Consider the following 20,355-nt stretch of genomic DNA (forward strand, 5'->3'; position numbering starts at 1 on the left):
ATCATTAGTTTATTTTTACTCATTTGTATTGTAGATATTAATCAAGTAAGTAAGATATTTAATGTCCAAAGTGCTTGGTAATAATTTGGTCATATTAGGGCAAATTTATAGACACAGATGTCTTTAAAGTTCACCTGTCTGGTACTAACTCTGTCCAGAATTTTTGGTGAAATGAGGGGAAGTATTAATTCACAGTATAGTTTCTCAACCTGTTCCCTTCCTTGTTTGTTCCCCTCTGGTTAATAAAAAATAAACCAACAAACAAACAAAAACAATGGTCAACAAAATAACTTGACAAAAGTATTAATAAATAAATATTTAATTAAAATAAATGAGCTTTGCTTTAGAATCATGTTACAATATATGGTTCTGTGACATAGTACAGGTTCTCAATGGATCTGTGACATAGTACACACTCCCACACTCCCACACTTACAGCAAGATTGCAATAGGTTAGTGACATAGTACTGGTTCTCAGCATGCTTAATTAAATAGTACAGGTCACTTAACATAGGCTTATGTAAGATAATATTGTTTCTTAAATAATATTCAACTATTATCCAAATAATTAACAATTTTTGAGATATTTTACCATAGAATTTAACAGTGCAATACCTCATTTTTTAGGCATACCACCATATCTGTCTACAGTATATCTGCTGAACTTTCAGTGTTTAGCTGATTTCAGTGTAGTAGTAGAAGATTGTGAATAAATACGCATATTCACATGCACAACAATAATGTGATCGTTAACTAATTTGAGCAGTCAACATATTTTTTTTAAGTAGTCACGTACAGTAACCCACATTTTATAATCTTCAATAGGCTTATTGGCAGCTTGCAAAGCCAGTGTAGAGAAGCATACATCATGCATTTAGAAAGAAATCCAATTATTGACCAGCTCGGGTAGACCCAGAGTTTTCCCATTATCTGATTACTTAAGTGCATGTAAACACATTGGATGAATTATTGCCCAAATTTGCTGTTTTCACTTATCAGATTATTTTGTACATGCACTCAATTCCCAGTCTGTGTGTAAGGGGAACAAGCAAACACACACACACACACACACACACACACACACACACACACACACACACACACACACACATACATTCAAAACAACATAAATATTTTTAGTAACAGGGTGTAATTTGGATGAGAGACTGACACCCAGAGTTTTTGCTTACGTGAGAATTAACTTTAATGTAGTGGCAACCAGAAACACTAAAGTGTGTGTGTGTGTGTGTGTGTGTGTGTGTGTCTGTGTGTGTGTGTACCTCCACATACATATTTAAAGCCATGCTTTTTAATAACGAAACAAGCCAGGCAAATATGCCAGCTTAGCAGTGCCAGCAGATATTAACAAGATGCCACCAAGCTGCTGAACTGGGCTGTGTGCTAAAAAGTCCTATTAGCACACAAAGCTGTGTGTCGTTGGACAGAAGACACACAATCCTAACCTGCTCCCGTGACCACATTACCAGCAGTGTATATACATATATGACACAATAATTTTAATGCGTCTCATTGCATAACTGTATTATTATGGCAAATAAATTAATATACACTTGCTCTACTTACTGTACTGCATAAAAGAGATAATGGAGATAATTCCAATAAGATCTGTGAATCAATAATCCTCTTGCATAAGAAAGCAAAACATAAAAGACAATTACATTTTTAAAAACCTGGAAAATAATTCTAGAATTGCAGATACATTATAAGTATGTAAAAGTCTGACTCATTAGAAAACTGTTATTAAACTATTGAAATCCTTTAGAACTGTAACAGTTGTGTTTTATATAATTGTGGCATTATTTACTCAATATTCCCAAAAAATCTGACCAAAAAAAAGTGCTGTTCAGGTAGAGAAATTCATTAAAAATAAATAAATAAATAAATCATGTTTTAGTGTAAAGGGTGAAAATATTAAGCTACTTGGTATCAAAACATTAGAAATCTAAGCTTACTGTAAATAAACAGAAGCACTTTTTACAACACAATAAACCGTTTTCAGGGGAGATATTTGTGTACATTAATATTCAAGACTCATGTTTTTTATTAATTTGTTTTTTTTTTTAATAATTAGCTACATTTTTGTTTAATTAGACGCCCACAAACAGCAACACCTGCTGAAATTAGAAGAGGGTTTCCTTTTATCAACCACCTTATTTTCAGCCTAAAATATCCTAAATTAACTGTTATATATTTATCTAAGCTTTTATTTTATTAATAACATATTAATGAAATTTAATAACATACTGACTAGATACCTTGCTAGCTACACTGTATAACTTAAAAGGTTTATTTAGCCAATAACATTTTCCTAATGGTGACTTCCTGCCTCAGAATCCTGCCTAAGTAGGCAGCATGTGTTACGATTCGGACACGCCCAGAAAACCGAAAAATCAGCGCACAGTTTAATCATAGTGAACACCTGCTGCTGCTGCTGTTTCTGCTGCTGAACAGAGAAGTTTAATGTAAGTGATAAACTGTAAAACTCATTAAAGCAGTGAAATATTACACGACATGACGTTCGCAGGATGTTTAACTTTTAGACGTAATGTGAATATGACGTTAAAATTGGGAGTAAAACGTACGTAAACTAGTCAAAGTTAGTTAGCTAGTCAGCTAGTTACCCTAGATAACCTAGCTTGCTAAGGCTAGGTTAGTAGTTAGCGAGCTAGCTAGCTAACCTATGATTCATGTCCTCGCTTTATACTGAGTTTTAACGGCAAAATAAACGTGAGAGGTCATTTAAAGAGCTTTTAGGATCCAGCAGAATGGATGACAATGACAACAAGTTAATATGTAGCAAATTAGCTGACCATATTTTATGGTTTAATCCCTCAACACTTATTTTTGTCGTTTTTTTAGCCTGATATTACACGCCTATATCTTGAGGATTTTGTATCAAAACGTATTTTTTTATTAATATTAATACATATTTAAAAAAATTGCAACTGTCAAAATATAATGAATACAAATAATAAAACTTACACTTTCCCGGACTTTTTCATGAACATTTTAAAATCAATATTTTCCTAAATACAAGTCAAACATTGTGTCTCTCACACCTTGCGTTTTGTCACAGTTGTCTAGTTGTTATGTCTATTGGCAAATATGCAGTGTTTATGGTTGAATCATCTTACTCATCTGAAATTATTAAATGGAGTATAGAGTGAACAAACAGCTTCTCTAAATGGGTGATTCTCACGAAAAACAGATTTAAAAGGGTTCACACTTGAAAAATTTCAAAAGGCATTTAAATATAAAATTTCTTTTTGTTATGCAAGACTAGGGTCTGAACTTTTTAGAAATACTTTTTTTTTTAATTTTATAATTTTTTTCTGTATATTTTGCACCATTTTAGTCAGTCAGAGCACACACATTCTCAGTACCGCAACATGATAACACAGAACAGATATGGTTTAAAAGTTACACATTTGTTACTTTTTAAATAGATATTATTAACAGTTGTGCTCATATGTGTATATAACCCAGAAAATATTATATTTATAAGTTTCCCATTTTTTTTTATTTTATGATTTGTCTCATTACCGCAACAGATTTCATGATTCATGTCCTGTCTTTTCAGGATATTTAACTGAAAAATTACATGTATAATTTCTTATTTAGTACAGATGACCTATGAAGAAATACAATTTATCCAAATACCATTATAAACTACAATTTGTTTTATAACAGTAAAATAATTAGTAAATAAATATGTGTTGCGGTAAAGAGAATGGTGTTTCGGTAAAGAGAGTCAATGTTTCGGTAAAGAGAGTCATTACAAGGATTCCTACTTAATTAACAATAACACTTTACACAACAAACACAGAGTGTGAATGCTGTGAATAAATAACAAATTCTAATGATGTACTTCTTGAGTTTTGTATGGAGTAGTAATATTGAACAAAATGTGGTATTTGCTGTTGAAAATTATTCTCAGTAAGACTCAAGCTGTGAAAATATCCTATTTTGAACTGTGTATTTTAATAAAACAAATTTCAACATACCTCATTAGACATAAATTCCTTAAAACTTTAAACATCACTGTATAACTAAATTGAAATGGAATGTTTAAATACAAAATAAGTAATTCAACATCTCATAAAACAACTTTTTTATTAAGTATTAATTTCATGACAGATATAAACATCAATGTACAACTAAATTGAAATTAAATATTTAAGTATGAAACAAGCAATTCAACATCTCATTAAACATCTCTGTATTAAGCATTAATCTCATGAAAAATGTAAACATCAATGTGCAACTAAATTAAAATTAAAGATAAAATTAAAGAAAGTTGTTTAATGAAATGTATATATGTGTGTATATATATAAATTTCATATATATAATATATACATTTCATGAAACAACTTTTATTGTTATAAACTGTTAATAAAGGTTGTTTCATAAAATGTGTATATATATATATATATATATATAAACAGTTTATAACAATAAAAGTTTATAAAAATAAATTTCATGAAACAACCTTTATTAACAGTTTATAACAATAAAAGTTGTTTCATGAAATGTATATATTATATATATGAAAATTATATATATACAGGTGCTGGTCAACGAATTAGAATAATTTGAAATAGTGCAATCATGAAATTCTTTGAATGCATTTTTTGTGCAGAAAGCAAATCAGGTGTTCACCGCACCTGTCCTACTCGTTAGACTAATCACAGAACTCGTTACCTGGAAAAAAATTTGCTCAGCTGAGCTTTCCAAAAGGCCCATTTAGGCCATTTAACTGTGACACTGTTGTTTTATTGAATTAGAATAATGGAGAAACCGTTTCATTGAATTAGAATAATTTTTATTATAATTACAATCATCACTTTCTCAGTATTTTGTGGCTGCCCCCTTGGCTTGTATGACTGCCTGAAGTCTCCGCGGCATCGATTTGACCAGCTTGTCGCAAGTTTCCGCACTCACAGCTTCCCAGGCAGTGGCGATGTTCTGCTTCAGTTGGTCCAGCGTAGTAGGCTTTCTGTCGCGAATTTTCCGCTTGACGATGGCCCAAAGGTTTTCAATGACATTGAGGTCAGGCGAGTTGGCCGGCCATGCCAAAACTTCAAGCTGTTTTTTAGTGAACCAATCTTTGGTCGACTTTGCCGCATGAGCCGGTGCAAGATCCTGTTGAAATATGAAGTCTTCTTCGCCGAACTGTTCCTCAACAGTCGGAATCAGGAACGTTTCCAGAACATCTTGATATACGGCAGCATTGACAGTCTTCTTGAGGAAGCAGAATTTCCCTACACCTCGAGCGGACATGCATCCCCAGACCATAACGCTCCGGGGAAACTTGACGGATCTTTTCACGCACTCGTGGTTGTAGGTTTCGCCACCACGACGCCAGACACGAGGACCTTGGTCACCGAAGGAGATGCAGAAGCGTGATTCGTCACTGAAGACCACTTTCTGCCAGTCTTCAGCAGTCCACTCGCCGTGTTCTTTGGCCCACTTCAGCCGTTTCTCCATTTGTTTCTTGTTCAGCATCGGTTTTACTGCTGGAACGCGAGATTTGAAGCCGAGTTCGCGCAGACGACGGTAAGTGGTTGATCTGGAGACGTCAGCGCCGGTCTGCTTGTTCCACAAGTCGGTGAGCTCGGAAGTGGACTTGAACCGGTTGCTGACTGCGATCTTTCTCAGCTGCTTGTTGTCGCGAGCAGAAGTTTTTCGGACGCCAGAACAGTTGGTGCGCTTGCTGCAGTTTTTCTTGAGAGCTTTGCAGACGGAAGACTGGCTGATGCCGAGCTGCTCAGCAATTTTAGTTTGGGTCAAGCCTTGTTGGCGAAGGGCTTGAATTTGAGCCACTATTCCGGTTGAGAGGTCGCGCTGCTTACCCATGATTGATTTTACAACTTAGAAATTCTACTCAACCCTGACTTTATACTGCACAGTGAACACTCTTCACAGAAAACAAAAATTCGAGCATTTATTCTAATTCAATGAAACGGTTTCTCCATTATTCTAATTCAATAAAACAACAGTGTCACAGTTAAATGGCCTAAATGGGCCTTTTGGAAAGCTCAGCTGAGCAATTTTTTTTCCAGGTAACGAGTTCTGTGATTAGTCTAACGAGTAGGACAGGTGCGGTGAACACCTGATTTGCTTTCTGCACAAAAAATGCATTCAAAGAATTTCATGATTGCACTATTTCAAATTATTCTAATTCGTTGACCAGCACCTGTATATATATATATATATATATATATATATATATATATATTATTTTTATATATTATTTTTATATCTTATGCGGAAGTTATATGGGTGTCACTGCCCTGCTACATAAATCTGTTTTTTATCTGAAATTGCATCATGTATTGTTTTATATATTGTTTATTATAAGTAAATAAAGGCTTTTTTATGAAACAATAAATATATATATATATATATATATATATATATATATATATATATATATATATATATATAAGTTCATGTCACTTAAAACATTAATTTCTCTTTACCGCAACAGTGAATCTCTCTACCGCAACAGGCCTTAAATTGTTGCGGTGTATGAGAAGGCTGTTGCGGAGTATGAGGGACCTTAACCTTCTTTGATCTCTGTGGGGCCACCATGATGCCTGGCTAAACTTTTGCTAGCTTTTTGTATTTAGACTTTAAAAACCTTAAAAATTCCCAAAACACAATAACATTTTCATTTTTTTAAACATTAAAAACTAGCTGTTTCGGTAATGAGAAACAAAAAGTTGTGTATGCTCGCTGACAACCAAGTTTTTAACATTTATCTGGAGAGGTATAAAATTAGGTGCTTACCTGGTAGCCATCTTGGGTGTCATACTAAACGGTGTCCCCCCTCTCAAAATGGCTGTTTTTTTTCTGTTCCTTGTGGTCTTAAATGGTGCTTGAAAATTGTTGCGGAGGCTGAGAACATTGGTTCTGACCAAAGTTATTTTTCTAAATATTTTCTTTTCTTTTACCAATGAATTCCAAGTAATACATTTTTATTGACTGTAACAATTTACTTTATGAGATACATTTAAGTTTTTTATTATTTATTTATTTTAAATATTAAAATTGTGTAATTGAAGAGCCGAGATTCAGCAATGGACGCGTTGCGGTACTGAGAATTTCACACTAAATTATAAAAAATACATAATTTAAAATATCACAATGTCTACTTTTAATCACTTCCAATATAGCCTTTGATGAGATGTTTATAAACCAGTGTTTCCCAAATTGATAGCATTTACCTGTTCATCACACTCCTTAATGCCACCTCATTAGTCTGATTTCGTGAGAATCACCCAAATGTCCTGTAAGAGAGTCTCCAAAGGCCTTAGTGTTTTCAGAATGTAAATAAATTATTATACAGCAGATAAAATAGGTTCTGTATCACCTGTCACCTGTTTAAATTACTGTTACTGTGAAAATGTCCACTCTACGAAGTACTGATGTGTATGTTTACTACTTTTTTTTTTTATTTGTCTTCAAATAATTTTTTTTACATACAATGTGCTAAAATATACACCAAGTACTGGTAATAGTGAAACAAACAAAAATGCTAGAAATGCACTGCGAGAAATAGCTACAATACCACAGCTACATTTATCCCACTTTTCTGTTATGGATATCCTCTGTGGGAACTAATGGATAGAAAGTTCTGCAGAAATGGTCAGAATTTCTTGTTGTAATAGTGTTGGGGTACATTTAGATTATGTTAAGGTTAATATAATATTTCAGTATATTTTATATTAGACCTGTGTGCATGTACAATGACTTTTTACATTGATTTTTAAAGCTGTCTGATCAGTGGTAGGATGGTACACCTTATATCTGAGTCTTGGTCCTCCCAAGGTTTGTTCCTCCTCCAGCTCTGAGGGAGTTTTTTTCTTTCCTCTGTTGTATTGTATGTTAATTTTTTTGCCTGATTCTCTGTTCTGCGATCACATTACTGTAAAGCTGCTTTGTAACATCAGTTGTAAAAAGGTGCTACGCAAATGAATTTAATTTGATTTGAAAATGAGTTTTGGTTTTGGTTCAGATAATAAAATGAATTAAATTTTTGTGTTTTGTGCAAATATTCAACCAACAGCTGTGAAATTAACACATTAAAAATCTAAGCTTACTGTATAAAAGCAGAAGTGCTTTTCCCTTCAAAATAAATGGTTACTGAAGTACTGAAGGGTTTTTATTTATTTATTTAGCCTAGAATAGTCGTTACACTGACTCTCCTTTACTCTGTACAAATATTGAAATGGTCTTTTAGTAACACAGCTGTGTATGAATTGTACTTAGGAGCAGGCAGGGGTGAGAAGGAAAGCGGGAAATGCTGTGCTTTGGAGGTGTGGGAAAAAATATCTTCAACAAAACTGAAGAGACTCTCCTGAGAAGAATGGAAACTGATAAATAAATGTAAATAATGGGGAAAAAAAAAAGCAAAGCACAGACTAATCACATTTTTCAGGACTATACAATGTACCAGAAATAATTGCAATAAATAATATTGTCATAAGAGCATTTTATACCATTTTATGATAAACTAATAGCTAAATAATGCAATTAATTCCTTTTGAAAAGCTTTGTTTCAATTATTAAAACCAATCAGACATTGGTCCTGGAATTTATAAAATACATATTTGGTGTTTTGTAGCCAGTTTGACTGAAAATTTAATTAATAAAGAATGGTCACTGACTTTGACACAGCTGAAACATCCTGCATTGGACATCAGTCATCCTTGCTTATCTCTAATATTGCCAATCGTGTTTTCTTTGCAAGAAGAGCCAATTAACATGAATGAGACGTTATGTTTACTTTGTTAAAAGACAAAACTAAATCACCAGACAAATTATTAGCAACTGATGAATTAACCAGTACCTAAAATCGTGTAACTTTCTAATTATTCTTTTATCATTATACAAGTTATTTCTAGAACAGCTTCTCGCCCAAATGAAAATAGTAATACAAACAGGCCTATCTGTATTATATGTTGAATGGTGGAATGTTTTTTTTATGCTTCATGCTAAATTCTTTTAGCTGTGTGATGTTTCAGCATCAGTTGTTGGACTAAATTTTTTCACAATTCTCTAATGCAGTAAAGAATTAATAGTAGATTTCTGAATATTGTTTGTTCAGTATGTTAAAGATGTTAAGCTGTGTTGTTGAAATCCTGTGGCATTTAACATTTCTCAATCCACAGGATCGTGTCATACCAGGAGGATATCAAAGAAGATATACCATCTACAGTGGACAGTGCAGTGATCATGACTGGCAGCAACGTGTGTCCTGCAGGTTAGTGCAGCATTGCTTGTCTTTTATAGTGATATGGCGGAAGTCATGGGACATTATACTAAATGCTTTCCCAAGATTTTTGGCATGTAAATGTTGTGTTTAATGCAGATGCATGTTTGTGTGTTTGCTGTTGCTTTGGAAACAATGCAGATTGATTGTGCTGTTGAAGCAAGTGGTTATGTTGTTGCTATACTGTTTCAAGTGGTTGCTATGGAATACTGCAGTTGCTATGCTATTTCAAGGAGTTGATAGTGTTGCTGCTGTATAGGACTCTAATTGGTGTCTATGCTGTTCTTAGTAGAAATAAACGTTTCCAAACAAAATAAAAAAAAAAATTAATACCATGCATGTGTTTTTTTCCCAGCTTTTCAATACTTTTGCCACTTTGTTAACCATTGCATGAAGTAAATAGCTTTGGATGTATAATGGCTTGATTGTCAAAGAATAAACGTGTCTATTCTTTGGTCTTTTCATTTACTCAGTCGATCATAAGTGCTTTTTTTTTCAAATAATTTTGGTGGTGGATTATTTGGTGCATTCCAAGTTTTTGATTTCTGCTATTCTAGGTGGATTATGTGGGTTGATGGGTAGATGCTATGGTGATTTAAGTATTTGGTAAGTTTGCTAAGTGGTTGCTATGCAGTTTCAGTTCTATTGCTAAGTGGGTGCTCTGGTATCTCAGGTGGATTTTTTTGGGGGGGGTTCTAGGCAGTTGCTGTTCCAAGGGGTTGTCATTCTTAATTCCATGCAGTTTTGGACTACTTTATATTGGTCCACTCATTCTGTAAAATGAATGCATTATAATATAGTAAAGTGTAAAATAAATAGCAATAAAATGGTGTTAAAATCATCAGAGATGTTAACAGAAATGGCTTGCTACATTTTTTTTCTTATGGTCATCTTGCCTCTTGTTCCACATTGACCCATGAAACTGTCTCTCGACCCCTCATTTGGTTCTCTTGATGGGTCATTTTCTCTTCGGAAATTTAACTGCAGAACACCCGCAGTGCTGATGCTGATGAGCAGTCGGAGCACCTAATGAATTATCACCCAATTTAACATGGAATTACATGAAGGTGAACCCGCAGCCTTTTAATCACTCAAACGTGAACCCAACATGGCTGCACTTTATAAGGGCCACGAGTGCCTGTCCTCTCCCCGTGTTTTAAATAGCACATCTCCAATTACGCAGAACTAACCCTCCAAGCTCGTTCACAGCACTCCCGTAGAGAATGGTGCGGCTCTTTATCAAGCTCTTAGTTGATTATTAGTCTTCAGATGATGCGACAGATTGGTGTTATTCCCTAATTGAATTTATGTAACTGTCTAATCAAAATGCAATCATTTACTGATATGTTTCATGCTTGACCTTCGTGACAAGTCTGTTATAGTGCTAACTAACTAGCACGGATAAATATCGGAAGTGTTACACCTGGGAAAGAATACTTTTTTTGGTGTGGATTAAGCATCACACAATGACTCTTTATTTGAAGAAAATGTAGAATAATTGAACAGATAAAGCAAGAGGTTGCTAAGATGTTTATTATGTTCTTCCAAGTGGTTGTTGTGGTTTCCATGGGGTGCTATGATGTTACAAGTGGTTCCAAAGGTATTGCAAAGCCGTATCCATGCTATTGCCTAGTCCTCCGCTCCATTCTGGTCTTTGAAGGAGATGCACAGGCTGTGTTGCAACTGCAGGGTGCAACTTCATTGAGTGCTAGGTATTTGCTATTTTCAGTTCCAATTGTTTGCTATGATGTTGCTATGGATGGTTGCTAGGACGTGCTGTGATTTTCCAGGTGGTTGTTGAGATGCTGGTAGGTGGTTGCTGAGGTTTTGCTTTAGGTTTCACTAGGTGTTGTGCACAGTCAATTCATTACAAGCTCTTTGATTATTCAATCTAAATTTCATTTAATTGCATTCCTTAAAGGATTTTAAACTGAATGAATAACTGGCATAGTCTTAAAAAATATATAGAAGGCAGTCGCACATGAATCTTTTTTTTTTTTTTCAAATAACTAAAATATGTTGCTCTATAATAATAGTATATGTTGCTCTGTAATAATAATGTATACCAGCCCTGATTAAAATTATTATTATGTATATTTATATATATATATTTTACCATATGCAAGTTTACTTAGTAAAGTCGAAATAAAATTAAATCATCCAAATAATGCACATTCTTAATTATTTTAGTTAATACAGTCATTACATTGAGTATACATCTTTTTGTTTATATTAACTTCCTTGGCGCTTTTAATTTCGAAGCCAAAATGCCAGATAACTGGCGATGCTAACTGTATTCCAAGCTGAACTAATTAGTAATTGTATATAACAGATGGATGACACTGTGCTGGATAGAATAGTAGGTTCTGTGGTTTGCTATGACTATGACTATAGTTCACTCAATTTTTTAGATATTGACCTCACAATGCGCAATGATAGCTACTAGAAAAACTCAGCAATAAGGGTTAGTGGGTGTTACCTTTGATGCTAACAGTTTTCTGAGATTAATTAATGGCTGTTTTTTGCTATCAGATTGATCCAAATTTGCTGACTATGGTAAGTTTTGTTTTAGATCGGATGTGTTTAGTCTTCAGTTATGAAGGTTTGAACACCAGCACCAGGCTACAGTGCAGTCACATTTTGTTTATTCAATGTTTGTCTGATTTCTTTCATGCCCTAAATATTTGATTTAATCCGAAATCATACAACCTTAATCGGGTGGATTTAAATTGTTACATTTTCATCTGGTATATATATATTTACCTCAAGCTTGCACTGTAATATATATATAATCTTTTTAACTTAGTCTTTTCAGCCATGGTTTCAAATACTTTCCTTTCCTTGCCTTTATCTAAGAAAAAAACCCTTACAAGTAGCATAGCGATGGTTTTGCTGTCATGCGCCTTGTTTGTTTACATCCAGTCTGCGAGAAACTCCCGCAAGGTTTTAAGGATCAGAGCTGTCGGTTGGGCATGCATAATCTCAATATGTGTAGTGTTTCATTTATGGCTGAACATGCAGTGTGGGGAGTTTGATGAAAAATGTCTGTGTGAGGCGTTTTCAACTTTTTAAAAATACATTGGCAAAGGGTCAGCTATCAGATAACTGGTCTGTCATTTATATTGGATTGCCAGTCCATGTAAGATATTTTCAGTTAATACTTCTAGAGCTATTTTCCCCCTCATATGAACAAATATCATCAAATCAAGCCTCTAGTTCCATTAAACATTGCATCAGGAATAGATGTGCTGTTCTGATGTTAAGATCGTCGAGCTCTGCGCAGAGCTGATAAAACTGACACTCTAAATACCTGATTTCATGCATCCAGCTCTGGCCAGATTCTTTAAGTAGATATGCTGCAAGAAATGACACACAATTACTCTCTTGTTGCCACTCTCTCATATCTCACAGCTCCTGAAGCAATCATCTGCCATTTTCATACCTAAAAACTATCAGCAAACAAGATGGTGTCCTTGGCAGCAACCTGAAATCAGAGATTCATTTCAGATACGAATAATAGGGGGTTCAGTCACATTTTCCTCCATCAAAACCTGGCGTTATTTTCTCTTCAGCAATAAAGAAGACAGTGATGAAGTCCCAGAAAGGTTTTGTGATTTAGATAATCACACGGTGGGTTTCCATCACCACATACGGCACCAAATGTGCAATGAGACTAAGGGTAGAAGTATCTTTAAAAGACTCTCCTAATTGGAAAATAAATTGCTAGCACTTACAGCGAAGTTAAAGTTGGGAAATGGTGCTGGGAGATGCTGTGTAAATTCACTGTTGAAAATCAAGAGTGGAAATCATGCAGGCAGACCTGTGAGGATGCAGTCGGATGGATTGGTAAAAGTGCTTCATAAATCCAAGTGATTTTACTAGCATTTCAGCAGCAGCTATTCATTTTAATGGTTTATGTTTCTAATGCTATTGCTCAGCAGGAGCTTTGCTATCCCAGGGGAGTGCTATGCCGTTCCAAGTGGCTAATACCTGCATGGCAATTTCTGTGCTATTACTGTAGGTGGTAGCTGTGGTATCCCAGGTGTATTTTATAGGGTTTGTCAGTTGCTATGCTGTTCCAAGTGTTTGCTAAGGTTTTACTAAAGCTGCGTTTCAAAGCCTAGACTGTAGACAGGGTTGACTGCCTTTCTCAGCTACTGCAACATAGAAAGACTGTTCCAAAATGAAGGACTTTTTATATACCGCCGAGAAATGCAGATGTTTGAAGCAATTTGATGTACGCAGCCGATGTATCCTTCATGGCACTTTATGCACACATCCAAAATAAGGGTGGAGGGAAAAAAAAAACAAACAGGAAAAAAGCACTTGGAAAAATGGTGAGAAATGGTGGAAAACACAGTCTGCAGAGCATAGTTTTATAAAATGTAAATACAGCTCTGGAAAAAAAAATGAGACCACTTCAATTTCTGAATCAGTTTTTCTGATTTTGCTATTTATAGGTATATGTTTGAGTAAAATGTTTTGTTGTATAACCCTGTTTTTAATCACAATTTTCATGCATCTTGGCATGGTTTCCACCACTGCTTTTGGATAGCTTTATGCCACTCCTGCAAACATTCAAACAGTTTAGCTTGATTATATTCCAGAGGATTTTAATTTGGTGAAATCAAATAAACTTCATTGAAAATCATTGTTAAGTGGTCTATTTTTTCCAGAACTGTATATATTTCTTAATTATTTGTAAAGCTTCATTAGACTGTTTGATATATGTGACCAACAGGCCACTGAGAAGGTGTCTATACAGGACTTCAATCTATACTTTTAAAGGCAGCTTATGTGGTCAATAGGATGTTGCTTGGTGGTTTCTTTAATTTTCCGGGTAGATAATAAGCAAAACATATGTCAATGTTTTTTTGAGTCAAATGTTTCTGACAAGAATACACATGCCACTGTTCTGTACAAAATGTGTACAAATACTGTTAAAATGAAGGATAAGTATACACAGAAGTATCTATCTTTGTATCCTTAACTATGTTTAATGTTTCTCTTGCTGTAACATTGCTTCTTTGCAGTGCACAATCAATTATAAGAATAATAATACTGATAATACTTATATTCATAAATAGCATTAGTCATCTGGTATTTTAAATTATAACACAGTAAAAGTAAGACACTAGTAGTAAAATGGTGCTGTGTATAAATATACTGTAGTAGTTCAAGTGTAAAAAATCTACAGGCAGGCCTGCGAGGGTGCAGACTGATTGATTGGTGCTTTGCGAATCCAAGTGATTTTAGTAGCATTTCAGCAGCAGCCATAGGAGTTCATTACCTTGGTTTACGTAGCTAATGCTCTGAACAGTGCTATCGATTGCACACCGCAGAAAAGACAAAATGGGCAAAGTCCATTTGTCACCTCCCAGTGAATCAAGCCACAGCCATCTATTTATTGATTTGAGACGAACAATAAGGAGAGAGGGGGAGTATTGGCTGGAGTATTTTGCCCATCTGAGGATGGAAATGCTAGGGTTCTATGATGGCTTGACAGTTTAATTGACTAATTATTTTGCTGAAGTTGTTTTTCGGGGCCCAGCAGTGCAGGCTTTTGGAGTGCAGAGTCTTAAGTGTAATAGGTCAAGATGAAGAAAAGATTAAATAATTTGGCGCTGGGACTGGTGAGACCACTGACAGAGCCGTCATAATTCATCTGTGTCTGCTATGACTAATTACATTGCTCACTCGCAAGATTTATGGATAGATTTATGGTGCTACTTAAGTTATTGATTAAAACTCAAACAATAATGGAAGTTTCAAATGCAGCATGGAACTCATAACAAATGTTTCGCCTTAACAGGTCACCCGAGCCTATGATCAATAACTATGTGCAACATGCTGCAGGAGGCAATAACCAGCTTGCTATTAAAGGCGAAGGTGCTGGAGCTCAGTGTGATTGATCTGGGATTTGGGTTCCTCCCTCTGCACATGGCCACGTCGCTTCACACCTCTTTTCTTACTCCACTCAGGGAATGACTTAAAGAGCAGCACATGCCAATCACCCCGTTCCCTATCCAGCAGCCGCTGAGCCTCGGGCGCCCCAGACGGAAGAAGGGGGCACCAGGGTCACGCGCTCCCATGTTCTCATTCCCGCGATCCCTCCATTCTCTCATCCCGGGACTCCCTCACGCTTCATTTCTCATTATATGGTGGCCTCATTCGTGCCAAAGCTTTCCAAGCTCCTTCCTTCAAGGCTCGGTGGTGGGGTCAGCGCCGAGGCCTAGCAATAGCGAAGCCTCTCTAGCAGCTTTCATCCTGCATGTATGCTGCTATTGTGCAGAAGTGTGTTTACCCTCAGGCAGAGCTTCGCTTCATACAGTGCTGCAGCTGCAGCTTCATACTGTACTGAACAGTAAGGCTGAACCCAGAGAGCAGATTAGTCCCATATTGTGCGAAAGCGCACACGCAAACATGGCTTTAGCAGTGGATTTGAGACAAGCTCAATCATTTCAAAATAGATTACTCAAAAGCCTAGAGACCAAAAAATAAGAGATTGACATTTAGATCTAAACAATTTGTAAGAGCATGCACAATAGAGCACTGCAAAGGCCACTCACAATGAAATCTTGAAGTGGGTGTGAACTACAGTCAGACTTTAAAAATAGAGAACATCTCGCGCATCTCAAATGTCTTTTATGATAAATGCCACAGAATCATATTTAATTCCCTAACGAATTAAACTAAATATAGGCTAAAATATTGGACATGCCAATTTATTGTTTCTTTTGACATAAAAAAAAAAAATAAAATAAATAAAAATAGTTTATCCCTGTTTTTTGGAGTAATTGTCTACACTGTTGATACTTGTCACCTGGAACCAGGTTCTTTTTTTTTTGTTACCTGCTTACCCGTGATTTAAAGTGAGCCAAGTAAGGAATAAAACAAGACATGACAAGACATCTGAGTGTTAAATGGCCATAGAGAATGGTCACTCCAGGTGGCGCTGTGACAGAAAGACACAAATTGAGAACAATTGGAACAGTGGATGAACTGTGATGTTGGCTTGAAGATGACACTGTGAATGTGTAGTTGCACAGGGAATGTGTATAGTTTTAGTTGTGTGAGTGTGTATATTAAATCATTAGGCAGAGGGGAGGTATCACGCACAGCGAGTTGGAGCTAAGCTCGAATGTTTCAAGTCCCAAAGCTGGTGTGGATTGTTGGTGCTTTTATGATGACAAAGGGAACAGAAATGCAATCTGTGGATGAATATGTATTTGGGGAAATGAGGATGTTCTGCATTTGAGCGTAAGTGTTTCACTCTGAGCTGGCAGGCTGATGTGCAATTGTAAATGGAGTGCCTTGAAGTTTTGCTTATTAAAGCACTAAAGTTATAGAGGCACTTGTGCTTTTTTTCTGTGTTCATGCACATCTCCGCACTTATTTTGCTTTCTGCCAGCGCTCTTACTGAGGTAGTGCTCACTCTAGGCTTGGTTACATGAAAACACATTGTATAAGCACCTTTATGTGATCACCTTGTGTTTAGTGCTTTAGTAATTTTCACGATTAATTTGGTTAATTCAAATTACAGTTTTAATGCGATTATCAAAAAGGAGTAGTCATGATTTTACATACAGACTTTTTATCTCTTTAATTTAAAATATCTGAAAATGATACGGCTTTCTGGAGTGTTTATTTATCTCACCTTGGTTACCTTCCTAAAGTCATGTGATAGCACTGGGGTAATAAACATACGTTTTTTTTTTTTTTTTTTTTATCTAATCATAGTTTCATAATTTCTTAAAATAGTTATTGTTTGAATTGTTACATTTCACTTCACACTAACAACTACACTGTTACATAATACATAATGCTCCTGACTGCTTAATTCTAAGTGTGTATTGGTATCTGCATTGACAAGTGCAAAGATAAAGGTACTTGTACCTGCCTCCACTCTTTAAAGATAAATCATAAAGCCTAAAAATGTAAAATAACTAATTTTCCCTTTTATATATCATTATCTACGCCACAAACTGCTTCTGACCCTGGAAGACCTTTTCTGATTGTGACAATTTGTTGAGATGGGCAAATTAGGGTTCATATCAGAATAAAACAAATAATTGTTCATTGTTTCAATTTAAAAAGAGATGAAAAATGAAGGGACTGATTGGAAATTTATGAAACTGAGTATAATCATGCATCTGAATTATCTACCGTATTTAGGTCACACCAAAAATATAGCTGTGAACTAGACAATTCATTCTCCTCTCATAATACTCTACACTGTAGCTTTCTTCTCACTTTTTGTAGGTTCTAGGCCTCTGGTTTTTTAAAGCAAAATAATTTTCATTGCCATCCTGACAAAGACTTTTTCTTCAATATCTGTACCAGAAAGCATTGCTGGGAAAAGGAAAGCTACAGACAGATCTTTATGAAACTCCTGAGGATTAATTTGACACCAGACAGAGGTGGTGGTGAAGGAGAGGGAGAAGCGAGGAGAGAGCGAAAGAGAGAGAGAGAATGTTTCCTTTGTCAGAATAATTGCTCTCAGCCATTCTGGGTTGCTGGTGCTGCAGCAGATTATAGGATTTGCTCCCATGTAGATTTGCTGCTGAGGCGCTTTGGTGGATCTTTTCATTTCTGGCCCTGCCAAGGCTGCATCGCCTCGCATACACAGCCACATAAATACCCCAGCTCCTCCAAAACACAGGGCTTTATTCCACGAGACAGGCAGTCGACTGAGAGAAGAGCACATTAGCTAAACGCATGTCAACAGGAACAATTCAAGTGTCAGCTCTCAAAGCACGGCATTAAAGGCGACTAAATATAAACAGCGAGGCTGAGGCGGCCTGCGTGTGGACCCAGATGGAGACAGAAATCGGCAAAATTGAGTGTGCAAAAATGTGGCCTACCTGAAAAAAAAGAGTTTAAAGGGACAATCACAATCCTAGTTAATAAGAATCCTGTTATAATGCACCTGACAGAAGACGGCAAACTCGGGGCTTTGAACTCAGCAGGTTTCAAGTGCAATTCAAATTCACTTTGTGTGCGATGTCAACAAACATTAATTATAGACGAGAGAGTCTAATCAGTTGGCATCAAATGGAAATAATTACAAAATGTTCTGTTGATCCATTTTACATTTGATAAGACGCAATAAAAAAGAAACGTCCTGAATGCGAGCAAGAGATTATTACCAGATCAAAACATTTGCATTCGCTGTCCGTTGTTTATGAGTGCAGTTCAAAGAGTGCATTTCCATTTCAAAAGAGTAGAAATATGGATAATTCCTTGTCCAAACAGAAAAACAACAGAAAGAACTGTTCTCCACCAGAATATTAAGAAAAGCATCTGAAAAAAGTCAAGTAGCCTTGCAGTAAACTTAAAATACCCTCCACTATTTTAATCTGTTATGTGCATATAGAGGATCAAAGGCCTTGCCAAGGTTGTCCGTCTGCTTTTCTCTATAATTTACATGCAAGTAAATAAATGAAAAGTACAAACATCATTAGTGGGTTTCCATCCTCCAGGTTTCTGCAAATTTTGTACTTTCATATTCTTTTCCATACTGCACTATACTCTCATATTCACAAGAAACTACCCTATACCCCTATATTGTTTACAAACTACCATATTTATATATTTACATTTTATATTCATAAACTATCCTATACTCCCATATTCTTGAAATACTACCATATATTCCCATTTTCTCTTTATAGCACTGTGTAATTACATTTTCTTTATATATTATCCTATTCTCCCATTTTCTCTATATACTCTCCTATACTACCCTGTAATACCCTATACTAGTTCAAACTACCCTATATTCGCTATACGATCATATACTGCTCAGTGCTACCCTTTAGTACCCTACACTGACCTTTTCTACCATATAAATCCTAAAGTACCATATACACCATATAGTACCCTGTAATACCTTATACTACCCTATACTTTACTATACTGTCCTATTCTACTCTATATCCCATATACTACCAAACTGTCCTATACTCACTACACTACTGCATTCTGTGCTATTATACTCTAGTCACAATACTACCATTTACTACACTTTACTCGCTGTATCATCTTATACACCTCTTAGTCCCTAACCTACCCTTTACTATCTATACTCCTTACAGTACATAATACCCCAATACTATTCTATACTGCCTATTCTCCTGAAGGGGAAAAATATATTTTTGTAACTCTTGTAACAACCTCAATTGCATCTCAAAAACTGTAGAATGAGATATGAAACTGGTCTAAATTGTGATTATTGTGTTTAGATTTACTGTTTGGACAAATTCATAAAAGATCATAATAAACTAATTAAATTGAATACAGTATTTAGACAAAAAACTTCTAAATAAGTCACATTTTAGGAGGGTTAAATTTTTTTTATAATTTCAACAAATACAGGTTATTTTGTTAGACTTCAGACTTTATCAGAATGCTCAAAAGAGAGTGAGCTGCAGTCTCTGCTTCAGGGGATACAAGTTCTAAAATCCTCATCAGGCCCCAGCAGGCTTTACTAAATGCTGCTTTTGCTCCACTTTCTGTGGGGGGTCATTTATCTGTCCAGCAGCTCCAGTCCCACTCTGTTCAAAGTCATCTTTCTAATCTTCCTGTCAAACCTGGCACTCATGGAATTCGCCAGCATGCGCATTAAGGCCTAAAGACAGTCAGGCAACCATATCAGTAGATACCATTTGAGAGCACTTTTCTTCCAACTGACTGACTGACTGAAATTCACTGCCAAACATTAGCAATCCAGAGAACTCCTTGGTGTGAGACCGTGTCACAAATGAACAGATGAGCACCTTGTTCACGCCTCAGATCTAAACGAGAATCAATTCACTTAGAAAAAGGATTTGCATAATGATTTTTAAGATTGTTATCTATCCATTTACTGCGCTGAGAGCATGACTCATTAAAATTGATAAGTTGTGGCTGGCTGTAAGATTTTATTCATGTGAAATCTGACAAAATAACCACGAGCCATTAACATTCCTATGAATTCTTAAAATAAGCATGAGCACTCAATTTCAACACTCTGTGACGATAGACACAAACCAGAAGAAATCAGCAACAAGACCTT

At 35.6% G+C, this 20,355-nt stretch overlaps 1 long non-coding RNA gene across 2 annotated transcripts in view; it reads left to right on the plus strand.

Annotated features, from left to right (window-relative positions):
• The first annotated feature begins 2,398 nt into the window (after window positions 1-2,398).
• Window positions 2,399-20,355, plus strand: part of LOC125802410 (uncharacterized) — a 39,259-nt gene continuing 21,302 nt past the window's right edge. The window contains exons 1-2 of one of the 2 annotated variants that reach the window (XR_007439537.1): window positions 2,399-2,483; window positions 9,199-9,290. This is a non-coding gene — a long non-coding RNA (uncharacterized LOC125802410). Of the gene's footprint in view, window positions 2,484-8,185; window positions 8,414-9,198; window positions 9,291-20,355 lie in introns of those variants that run through there. The other variant, XR_007439536.1, reaches the window with a different exon arrangement.

Source organism: Astyanax mexicanus, chromosome 6, assembly GCF_023375975.1.
Source record: "Astyanax mexicanus isolate ESR-SI-001 chromosome 6, AstMex3_surface, whole genome shotgun sequence".
In the NCBI taxonomy this organism is placed as follows: domain Eukaryota; kingdom Metazoa; phylum Chordata; class Actinopteri; order Characiformes; family Acestrorhamphidae; genus Astyanax; species Astyanax mexicanus.